Below are 12495 nucleotides of genomic sequence, written 5' to 3'. Positions count from 1 at the left end.
CTGCGGTAAGCCCTGCCCGGTTGGGGACAGGAGATCTAAGTGCACCAGGTCATCAGCAAACAGAGGCCACTTGATTTGAGTCCAGTAGGGTGAGGCTGGGTGCTGTGGTCTTTTCCAGTTATCTTGCCAATTCATTGATATAAAAAGTGAGTGGGACTCAAGCCGCATCCCTGTCTCACCCCTGACCCTGGTGGAAGAAATCTGTATGTTTTTTGCCTATTTTAATTTCACATGTATTGTTTGTGTACATAGCTTTAATGATATCATATGTTTTCCCTCCAACTCCGCTGTCTGTTAGTTTGTATAGGAGGCCCTCATGCCAAATTTAATCAAAAGCTTTTCTGAAGTCAACAAAGCATGAGAAGACCTTGCTTTTGTTTTGTGTCAGTTGTTTGTCAGTTAGTGTGTGCAGAGTGTATATATGGTCTGTAGTGAGATATTTTGGTAAGAAGCCAACTTTAAATTTGCTCAGGGTATTGTTTTCCCATAGGAAAGGTTGGAGTCTGCTGTTGATAATGCTGCAAAAGATTTTCCCAAGGTTACCATTAACACAGATTCCTCTGTAGTTATTAGGGTCAAATTTGTCTCTGCTTTTGTGTATTGGTGTGATCAGACCTTGATTCCAAATGTTGGAGAAAATTACAGAGTTGAGGATAATGTTGAAGTGTGTAAGAAGGGCTAATTTGACTTTGTGGTCTGTGAATGCTATCATGTTGTTATTTATTCCATCCATACCGCAGGCCTTTTGGGTTGAAGGGTATGTATTTTGTCCTGTAGTTCTTCTGTTGTGCTTTGATAATCCAGTGGGTTCTGGTAGTCTTTAATATCTGATTCCAGATGTTGTAAATTACTGTGTATGTTTTTTCTTCTTGTCTTTTGCTATAAGACTGTAAAGGTTGGAAAAGTGATTTGTTGGAAAATTTTGTATTTCTGTAGTGTTTTAGTGCCTCTCCGTATTTAATGTTTTGGTTGTCTGGGTCTATGTGTTTTTGGTTGTATACGTTTCTCAAATTTGTCCTTAATGTTTTCACACATTTTTCATAGGATTTCTGGTTGGGGTTTTCAGGTTAGATATTTTAGCTGTTAGCTCAAATATATTATTAAGGCTTTACACAGCAAGGTTCACATCTACCTCCCTCTCTCTCTCTCATTCTCCCCTTCCAATCTTTCTCTTCATCACCCTTTCTCCTTCTCTTCCTTTTTCTCTCTTCGTCTTGCTCTTCCTATCTCACGCTCTCCCCACTTTCAGCCATCTTTTTTTCTCTCCATTTTCTCCCACTATATCTCTGTCTTTCGTTTTTTCACCCCAGGTGTTTTGTGGTTCCTTCTAGTTCCTTCTATCAGGCAGTGATCTGGGTTCTGATAGGCCAGGTGAGGGCAATGAGCTGGGCTGGAGCAGGGGGCTGGGATACCCAAGGAGGGTGGGCAGAGATGGGGCAATGAGCAGGGAGGGTGGGCAGAGATGGGGCATTGAGCAGAGCTGGAGCAGTGAGGGTGGGCAGAGATGGGGCATTGAGCAGGGCTGGAGCAGTGAGGGTGGGCAGAGATGGGGCATTGAGCAGGGCTGGAGCAGTGAGGGTGGGCAGAGATGGGGCATTGAGCAGGGCTGGAGCAGGGAGGGTGGGCAGAGATGGGGCATTGAGCTGGGCTGGGTTTAAACAGGGTAGGACAGGCAGACAGGGGTTTTCAGCAGAGAAAAGCCTTTCTGCACCCTGCAAACCCTCGCTGTCTCCTGCTCCTGTCTGTCTGTTCTTTTGCATTCTTTTCTGCTCCCTCCTTATGGACAGTTTCTCTCCTCTTTTTCTACCACTCTTCTTGTCATTGTTTCTTGTCCGGTCACGCTGTGTGATTGGACTTACTGAGCCAAACAGACTGTCTCTTTTCTTCTCTAAATTTTAGGTATCAGTTTTTATGCCTTATTTGGTCATCTCTTTATCCCTACGTGATTTTTCAACATGATGTCTGGTTCTCATGTTCTAAAGGTTCTGTTCAGATCTATGTTGTAGACTGGATTCCATCAGATTCCGTTCAGTCACACACTGAACCTCAGTTGTAGAGCTGTAGGTATTCTGTCTTTCTGTTTTGGAGTTCTGAATATTATGCAAATTTGTTTTAGAGCTCTGGGTATTCTGTCTGTTTTAATGCTCCGTTTGTCTGTTTTGGAAGAGCTCTGTCTGTGGTACTCAGTGATAGGCATTGGCCTCTCCATTACATACTCTGTTAGAACTGAGCATCAAAGACACACACACAAACACACACACACACACACACACACACAAAGTTACTGTACTTGAATTCCATCTGGAGTGATGAATGCAGTCCGCCATGGAAAATGTGGCTTAGACACACATGTGTGAGCACGCACACACACACACACACACACAGACATTCACACACACACACACACACTCGCAAAGTCCCTAAACTAAGCACAACACCTAACCACAAGGAAATGAAAAGGAAACACAGAGTGTTTATTGCTGCTCTCTATCACAGCAACGGTCTCCCTGCTTTTATCTGTTCATCTGACTGGGGGAGGCCATGTGTGACTAGATCTTCTAGTGTCTTCATGCTCTTACTTCTGGGAAAACAGAGATTGGCGGAGAGAAGGCAGAGAGAAAGACAGAGATGCGAGGAGGGAGAGGGCGAGAGAGAGTTATCCTAGCTTTTAGAGCATCTGACCATTAACCGAAAGGTTGCTAGATTGAATCCCTGAGCCAACTCACTGAAATCTATCTATCTATCTATGGTTATATTCCTTGTTTTTTAAGCTAGGTAGTTAACTGAAATTGATCCTGTAAGTCATTTGTAGTCAGAGCATCTGCTAAATGCCTGACATGTTTTCGTTTTCATGTAGAGAGGGGAGAGAGAGTGAGAGACCCTACAGCCACATATATTTGACCTTCATGTGTTTAGTGGCTGACTGCTCGAGGGACCTCTCCTTCTGAGTCTCTGCCAGCTCCCATCTTCCAGCCACAGCCAACCTCTCCTCCGGCCTGCTGCAACAAGGCTACCTAATGCACAGTGACAGAGGCTAAACACGCAGGGGCACCGTCCATCCTGACATATGCAGCTGTCTTATCAGATCACACATGGACACACGAGGATGCCTGCATGAGCCCGGGGTGTGTAGAACGGGCCAGGGGGGTGTGTTTGTCAAGGGCGTAGTGAAATGCATGCGGGTGCACACAAACGCACACACAGTGTGCTTGTGTTGCTGCGCTTTGTTGTCAACAACAGGAAGGAGTGTGCTGAAGATGAGACGATAGTGGATGGAGAATGACGAGGGCTGATAACCATGTAGATGGGTCTCTCTGGGTGCCATCTATGCAAAAAAAATTCACCAGCACTTTTTTTTTTTATCCCAGAGCAGCTTAGCACAGCCACATTCTTCTCCCTCCTCTGACTCTGTTTGAGTGTCTCTTGTGAATGAGAGTGATACTCCTGCTATGTTTGGGAAATATGTCAACATGTCACTTAACTAGAGAGGGAGAAAGGGGAACGTTGAAGGGAGAGAGGCAAGGCAGTGGGGGCGAGGACTGGTGGTGGTTGTGGGGGGGTTAAGGGTGTATTCTGTCGTGCTGGTTGACTGTGCTGTTGTTGTGTTCCCACCCCACCTCGGAGATTGGCCTCTAGACTCCTGGGACACAGTTCACTGAGTCTAAAGCACTGATAGTACTAGAGAGAGATAGAATAGAAATAGACAAACACAGACACACAGGCCTGACCCAGCATGAGTGTGTATGTATTACCGTGTGTTTGTGTGTGTGTAGGTGATTTTTCATTTAATTGAATCAAATTAGAACCAGACGTCCTCACATGGATAGTGAAACATGAGAAATCAACAAGGGCAAAGGCAATTTTGAGTTGCCTTTGGGTTAGGTTGAGTCAAACTTACAATTGGGGTTTGTTTTTGAACTGGGCTAACTTTTTGGTTAATGCAATATGGGTTAAGTTTAGGGTTCGGTTAGAGTTTGGATTAGGATGGGAAAACACAGATTTATTTTTCTTCCCCACAAGGATATGCTTACAAGGCTGTGTGTGTGTTTGTGTATTAGTGTGTGTGTATATATTAGTGTGAATGTGTGTTGGATATGAGCATGTCTGTGTGTACTGTTAAGACAAACATGTCTCCTCTCTGTGTGGCGGGAATGTTAAACCTGACCTCCAATGGAAACTTCATTGGTGTGGTGTGACTGGCCTTTTAGCCTGCTACATTACCATTCACACCCTCGTTTGTTATACACGATCATTGTGAGTCTTCCTCCATCTTGGCTCAGAGTATTGTACAGTATCAGTGTTAGGCCTCCTCCATCTTGGCTCAAGCCCCGCTCCACCATGCCTTTGTTTTTGGCCCACTGCCCAGTGTGGCTCTGTGATCAGTCCGACAGGTCCAGTTTCTGCCTCTGCCCATGCCGCAAGGGGAAACAGAAACGTCATCTCCCAGCCCAAAGTCATAATTTTCATCTGTTAATTACATAGAGCCTGGAATGGGCTAAATATACCCGGTGGCTGGGACTGAGACTGGGGGGGGGGGGGGTTGGAGAGAGGGGCCCGGGATCCCAACCATCTGCTCAGACTTGGGAGGGCAGTGGGGGGGGGGGCACAAGAGGCCTGCTGGAGCGCTGTGGTTTCTGGAGCTCCACTCTGCTTCTGAAAACACGCTGGAAAGAAAGAGTGAGCGAGAGAAGGAAAGAAAAAACGGGGGTGGAGGGGGTGCTGTCATGGCAGCGGAGGCCAATCGTGACGCTCTGATTGCTGCCAGTGGTTGTGGCTGGTTGGGGGGTGTTGAAAGGCAGCGTTAGGGGAGCAGAGGGGTTAGCTCTTTGCCAGATGTCGTCATTCCCCTTGTTTAGGTGAGATTGGTACATGGCGTACACACCAGGAAGACGGATGTTAACGCCGAAATGTAAGCATGGTGAGGTTCCCCACCTGGCAAGTTCCAGCCACGGCCTCTCACGTCTCCCTCGTGGAGGCAGACACAAGCCAGCTCCACAGAGACTGAGTGACGCAGATTTTACCATTAAAAATGCATTTTAAACAAGTATGTTTGACTGCCACAATAAGTAGGCTTAACCGTATGACCATACGCATGATCACTTGTCTCTTCTGTTTTCTTTTTAAATGATTTTACAAGAACACATATAGCTGGAGGGCAGTGCTGATGTAAAGCTTTTTAACAGATTTACTGGAAAATCTCTGTAAGTTTATGTGATAATGTTTTTCCGAATACTTGGTATATCCAGGGGGTGTCGGCCAGCATTTGACACCTTGTTTTTGAAAACATCTACACTGGTTACTAAACTACAGTGTGTTAATTGCGTCAAGACCCTGTAACACAAGAACATAAACAAAATGTCACCTGGGTTTTGAACCCTGTCCACAGGGGACCCCCTTTTGGGTTGCATGTAGAATCCTCTGGAAGGAGTTTGGACCCCAAAAAAAGTTCTAATTCCAAGTGATGTAGGTCCGTTGCGTCTCGGTTGGCTAGAACATGGTGCAGACAAAGCCAGTGCTTAAACTTCAAAAGTCTGAAAATGGATACAGTCACTACTACTGTAAATAATGAATGTAAGTAATCTGGAACTGAGCATCTGCTAAACGATTTAAATGTATTCATTGTGGTGTATCCTGTGTAGGCACACAATGGCAGAAAAATGCAGTATCCTTCTGGACATGTTTGGTTGTTATTCTAATGACACCCCTAAACATCCCAGATTTATTTTTTAATGAAAGCCCTTTCTTATTCCCCAATTTTAGAAGGGTAAATGGTTTGAAAATGTATATTTTTGCTGTGAACTGGCATTCACTTGGCACCAAATGTTTATCTGTTTCTCTGAAACAGAATTTCCTCCAGAACTTGGTGATGACTTGTCATGGTGATTGATGGCTGTATTCAGGTGTGCTTAAATGAGGCCTGTGATTGTTGCTAAAGCGACCCCCCGAGATTGATGGCCAACAGATTTGTTGGAGTGGATGTAGATGGTCACCCCAATGATGGTCACAGAGGTCTGCAATGTCATGGATGAGGACTAGAACAGTAGCCATTTGCACTTGTGGAGAAACCAAGCCACGAGAGCCAGAAAGAGAAAAGTACATGCTGCAAATAGATGCTGGGAACATTAAAGGGATTATTTTTTTTAAATATAATTTCCCAGTTGAGTGAAAACGTGGGACCCATCCGGTCTGGTGCCTTCCCAGGTCCGTGTCCAACTCATTAAAACCAGCAGCTTCAACGGAGGACCCATCCACTCATTAAGGAGGTGGAAGTGGATGGCTTTCTTCTTAGTGTGTGGTTTGTGCTGGGGAGAAGGAGGGAGCGAGGAAGTAATAAGAGAGACAAGCCTAGTAGGGCTGTGAGGGGACGATGAATATCTCTCTCTTCTTTCTTTGTGACTGTAACCCGTTTTTTTTTTGCCCAGTTTTATGATGTCCTATTTGTAATTAAGCACAGCCTCACACACGCCACTCCCAGCAGATCTGGGACAGTAGATGTTAAGATGGTTGTCCTCCGAAGCACATCCAGGGCCATTCCAGCTCATGTATGTTGACTCAACCGCAAGTCTTGATTGTAATCCCCGTGTGCGGAAGGAATGTGCACTCTCCGGCCTTCTGCTAGGCAACCGCGCCGCCCTTCGCTGGTCCTCAGGTCCATTCCGTGAGTAGGGTTGAAATTCCGGTCTCACAGTGAAGAAGCTAACTCCGGGGCATTGACTTTAGCGCTGTGCTATTTACAGGCCCTGCACCCCACCCACACACACACACACACACACACACACACACACACAAAAACCCCCATTGTGTATGTGACTAAGAACAACATGGAGTGGTGTGATGCGATCACCAGACCACCCTCAGTGACACCGAAGATGTGCTGCGTGGCCAGGGAGACCCGAAGACGGGCTCCTCGGCTGACTCCTCCCCCATCCACTTCCTTGCACCACCAGCTTATTCTGGTTAATTATTCATCAATGTAATGATAATGCTTGAAGGGGCGAGGGCTAGAGACAGAGCAGTTTTTAGTGTCTGTGTGTGTGTGTTACTCCAACTTCTTCCAGCCCTACCCGGGAGACAGGGATCTTCCAGTGCAGTACAGCCACCAGAGAAACTCTGACCACACTGAAGGGTATACTTAAAGGACCAGCCACAGACATGCTCCATATTTGGTTCTAATAACTGTGTGAATGTGTGTGTGAATGTGTGTGTGTGTGCCCGTGTGTCTGTCTGCTCAGCTCTTTCTGCTCTCATCTGCCTTTTTTCAGCTTCAGATTTCTCTATCTCACTCTTTGTCTGTCTGTCTGTCTGTCTCTGTCTGCTTGTGTGTTTGTCTCTCGGTCTGTCTGTCTGTCTGACTGCCTCTCTGTCTGTCTGTTTCTGTCATTGCTGACCTTGTCCCAGCAGTAAATGGTTCTTGGATATTTCCAAAATGTTAGTCTCCTTTGACCCCCCTTGTTCTTTCTCTTTGCCTCTGTCCTTTTTTTCTTCCCCTCACCACCTGACCTGCTAGGTTCCTGGCTGACTGACTCATGTATCCCATGATCCCCTAGGGTATTAGTGGGGTGATGGACCCCAAAAGTGTTGCCATTTCCTCTGAATGTATGTAATTGTGGGCGCTGTGGCGTGTTACTGAACTGGTGTTCGTGTGTGTTGCCCGGAGGCCATCCGTGTGTGAGGGGCTTTCTTCATGCATTTTTCTTGTACGATTACCGTAAATATTTACATGTTTGGCTGTTTTAGTCCCTTGGGTGAGGTGAATCTAAAGGTTAAGCACCATGTTTGCTGGAGTCATTGAATGTCTGTCAGCATGTGTCCCGGGGGGATGCGCTGGCTTGTTTTTGTATATATGTGTGTGTGTGTGTGGGTGTGGCCATCTATCACATTATTTGTATGGGCTGTGTGTGTGTCTGTGTGTGTGTGGGGTGGGGGGGTGGGGCTCTGTGTAGGAGGGATCAGTCTGTTTGAGTGTGGACCGGTCTGGGTCGGCAGAGTTTAGAACTCACATGTTCTCACATGGTCCCATTGTAACAGCATAATCACTCATCAACATAGACACACACACATGGAATTCAGATCCACCGTGTACTGTCTGTGTTCCTGTGTGAGTGAGGGGAAGGACCAGGTCAGGTGGATGACTATAATATGGGTGTTTCCTGTCTGCTGGAGCTGTGGATGTTGTTGGGTCAGACGGGCCCACCCTGCTCCTCTCAGCTGTGTAGAGGGGGTGGGGGAGGGGGGGGCCCAGGGTGTGGGCAGAGCCTGAGACCAAGGGGCTAAGAGGACCCCCGCCTGCTTTTGCCTGTTCCCACTGCCAGTGGCCTCTTTCCTCCTCAGATCTCTTTACCACTGGTGTCATCTCAGCACTGATCTCCTGTCAGAGCACCCAATCCCAGCCCAGACCCTTACCAGCAGGAGGTGGTCCTAAAACTGACCCACGGTCAGTTACCACTTTACACCTTTAGACTAATGACTCTGCACAGCCTCTTCAGTGCTGTATGATCTGCTCCTTCTAGGGTCCCGTCAACACGGTCGTCTGGCATTGAGGTGCTTGTTATGCCTGCCCTCTAGTGGCGAGAAATGTATAACTGCATTCTATGGGTAACCCAGCCTGTGGCCCTTGTGTGGGATGGATTTGCAGGGGATTACAGTTAAAATTAGCCTTCCTGAAAGGGAGAGTTCCTTTTATATCCATCCACCATGTTTTTATAGGATCCACGGCTGGGATTAACACTAGTCTGTCTGGAATGTTCTACTGTGTAATATTTGCTGAAAGGATAGGGAGAGTCAGTGCCACACTGAGGCTTTCCCCTTTGGTTTTCACCAGGCGTCTCTGGTTCCATGCTGGGGCTTGCTGGGATAGTGGGCTCCCCAATGTCAGTGTGACCAGCAGGGGACAGCCTGAGGTTGACATGGGAATGCCTTCACTGGAGTCTGCAAAGCAGGACAGCGCTTTGTGTGTGTGTGTGTGTGTGTGTGCGTGCCTGTTATGTGTGTATTGTCAGGACGCTGTGTGTCTGTGTGTGTTTGGTTGATTCCTCTGGGCTAGCCATGACTCTGACCTGGAAAAACCCATTCCACACACACACACACGTACATACACACTAAACCCATCTCTAGTATAGTGTACATTAGCTGTCATATGCTGAAGTCTGACAGGCACCTATCCTCCTCCTGACAGATCTCAGTCTCTGTTTACTAAAAACATCCTCCCACTGTTGTGTCTGCCAAGTCTCTCACACACTCTCACTGGCACAGGACGTCTCACGCTCTCACAGACACAGGACGTCTCATGTTCTCACAGACACAGGACGTCTCATGCTCTCACAGACACAGGACGTCTCACGCTCTCACAGACACAGGACGTCTCACGCTCTCACAGACACAGGACGTCTCACGTTCTCACAGACACAGGACGTCTCATTTTCTCACAGACACAGAATGCCTCACTCTCTACATTTACATTTTAGTCATTTAGCATACTTACAGTAAGTGTATGCATTTTAAAAGAGCTCAGTGAAACCACTGCAGAGTTTAGTAGTAAGTGCGTTCGAATCAATCAATTAGTTATCTGCAACGGTCAGGGCTGGATAGAAGCCCATACAAATAATTACAAAGTTAACAAAAGACAGGTGGTGGCAGGGGAACTATTTTATGTTTTTGAAGACTATGAACGTTTTTGAAGATAGGCAGAGACTCTGGTTCCTCCATTTAGGTGCCTGGACAGAGAAGTGGTTTGACTGCGTGAACCTGGAACTGCCCCGAAGGGATGGGACAGCCAAGAGTCCAGAAGTTGCTGAATGAAGAGCCTGGGTTGGGATGTAGGGTTTGAGCATTGCCTGAAGGTAGGGACCAGAAGCGCCTCTTGTTGTGCCGTTTGCAAGAACCACAGCCTTGAAGCGGATTTGAGTTCAACTGGAAATGTATAGAGAGTGAATTAGCGGGGTGACATGGGAATACTTGGGAAGGTTGAACATCAGGCAGGACTCGGCATTCTGAATTAGTTGCAGGGGTCGGGTTGCCCACCCTGGGAGCCCTACTGAGACTAAGTTGCAGCAATCCAGACATGAGATGACATGTGCCTGGTTGTATGTAAGGTCGTACTTTACGAATGTTGTAGAGAATCAACCTGCAGGAGCGAGTCACTGCCTTGATGTTTGCAGTAGGTTTTTTGCGCTCTGGGACAAGGACTCTGTGTGCCATGATGGACTTCTTTCTTGCGAAAGAAAAGCAGCTCAGTCTTGTCATGGTAAAGCTTGAGGTTGAAGTTGAATCCTGACTGATTAGGGTCAAGGAGATCACTGTGCTCATGCACAGAAACACTGCAGACACACACACAGACACACACACTCATGGTCGGTCGCTCTCTTTTCTTTATCCGCTATGCCGGAGGCCACTGCTCAGCTAGCTGTCTGTATGATGGTGTTTTGTCTAGTGGGCATCAGTAAGTCAGACAGTCAGAGTGTCATAATGGTAGACTTGCTTTCCGCCACCAGGCTGTGTTGGTTAATCTGCTGGACTGGGGTGCGTTGTGGTTTACTCCACTGTGAAGGGGATTTGGGCCGTATCTACCAACTAATCTGCCTGTGAGCAGAGCAGCCAGCCGAACAGTGAGCTACCCCCTGCCTCCTTCTCTAACGCGCTGGGGGGTTGGGGGGGGGGCGGGCTGTGTGGCGTCTCTCCGGAGATTAGCGGCGTGTGCCGTTTGAGTTTCATGGTCTTTGATGTCGGAACCTCCAGGGCTAACAGGGTTCACAGTTTGGACCGCAACCGAGTGAAGATGATGAACCAGCCACGCCCAGACAGGTGTTGACTTTCACCCAGAACCAGGCGGAGGTGTTTAGTCTGTGATGTTAAGGAACCAGTCAGCTGTGTAATTTCCAGGGGTGTTTAGGCCCTCAGCTAACCGCAGCGTAGTAGTAGCTTTACCGGCTTGCATGTCCGGACATGTCTCGGACAATAAGCAGTGAGGATGGTGTTATGGTATTGTGACAGCGTGTGACTATTGTTTTACGGTTTTAACTGTAACTGAAACTTGATCTCACCACTATCTTTTATCCTCTTTGTGTAAATGTTTCCACAGAGAGAGAGAACAGGTTACCAGTTGGACCTGTGAGTTAAGCATGAGCCTTTCAGTACTGCTGTGATGATCAGTACCAGATGGGCCTTGTGTTATAATAGAGTGGCGCAGGCCTATGATGTCACACACACAACATACTTTGTCCTTCCTCAAGCTTCCGTTTAGGGTTTGTTTTGATTCTGCACCCCTTTCAATGAGAGACCCCCCACCCCTGTGATTGAGAATGATCTGATTCCAGTTTCCCTGCGTCCAGCCATTGGCGGTTTTGCTTGGCCGGTCCGACCAATGTCAAACCTCGGGTCTGAACATGGGCCGAGCCCCTAACAACACAGACCACAGTCACAGCACACGCAACCAGCACAGAGGTCTGGAGTCTTTACGAGAGCGTAATTACACACCAGCAGTGTATTTATACACCCGCGCAGCTCAATGGGCCACGTGTGTCTGTGTGTGGAGTGTATGTCTGTGTGTGGAGTGTATGTCTGTGTGGGGAGTGTGTCTGTGTGTGGAGTGTATGTCTGTGTGTGGAGTGTATGTCTGTGTGTGGAGTGTATGTCTGTGTGTGGAGTGTGTCTGTGTGTGGAGTGTGTCTGTGTGTATAGTGTGTGTCTGTGTGTAGTGTGTGTCTGTGTGTAGAGTGTGTGTCTGTGTGTAGAGTGTGTGTATAGTGTGTCTGTGTGTATAGTGTGTGTCTGTGTGTATAGTGTGTGTCTGTGTGTATAGTGTGTGTCTGTGTGTGGAGTGTGTCTGTGTGTATAGTGTGTGTCTGTGTGTGGAGTGTGTCTGTGTGTATTGTGTGTGTCCGTGTGTAGAGTGTGTCTGTGTGTATAGTGTGTGCCTGTGTGTGGAGTGTGTCTGTGTGTATAGTGTGTGTCTGTGTGTAGAGTGTGTGTCTTTACCCATTAGAAGTGCATTGCTTGCTGTCGGTTAATGAATTTCAATGTGATCCTGCCCCGTGCATTGTTGGTGTATTCCTGGAAGAGACAGCCTGTGTTTGTTTAACAGTGCTCGTATGTGTGTTCAGACACCTGTTAGTGCTTGTCCTGTCGTACGGCATCAGGTGAAACCAGTCTAACATCACCTGTAGCAGGTCTGTGTGTAACTCTCCCAGTCTCACCATGACAACCTGCCTTCAACTATCACATACACCTGAGATCCCTGGCTGTTTGGTGAGAACTGACATGTATGAGTGTGTGGTTGTTACTGTTTGATTTAGTGTGTGTGTGTGTGTGTGTTGATGACTGATTATGAGAGGGGTCAGGGTCCTACAGCAGCAGGGCCAACTCGATGGCGTTGTCAGCCTGTTGCGCTTTTTCTCTCTCTTTCAATTCTTTTTACACTGTTTCTTAAGTCTTTAATGCCAGATCCTCTCAACTGTTCCTCTGTTTTCTACAGAGAGACAGTGGGAGAGAGAAAGAGGT

At 47.3% G+C, this 12495-nt stretch overlaps 1 protein-coding gene across 4 annotated transcripts in view; it reads left to right on the top strand.

Moving 5' to 3' along the window:
- arhgap23a (Rho GTPase activating protein 23a) overlaps positions 1-12495 on the top strand; it is an 83731-nt gene that overhangs the window by 29070 nt on the left and 42166 nt on the right. The gene's annotated exons all lie outside the window — the stretch shown is intronic.

Source organism: Esox lucius, chromosome 11, assembly GCF_011004845.1.
Source record: "Esox lucius isolate fEsoLuc1 chromosome 11, fEsoLuc1.pri, whole genome shotgun sequence".
NCBI classification, from domain to species: domain Eukaryota; kingdom Metazoa; phylum Chordata; class Actinopteri; order Esociformes; family Esocidae; genus Esox; species Esox lucius.
Note: the sequence above shows the minus strand (reverse complement) of the source record. Positions and strands in the feature narration are given on the sequence as shown.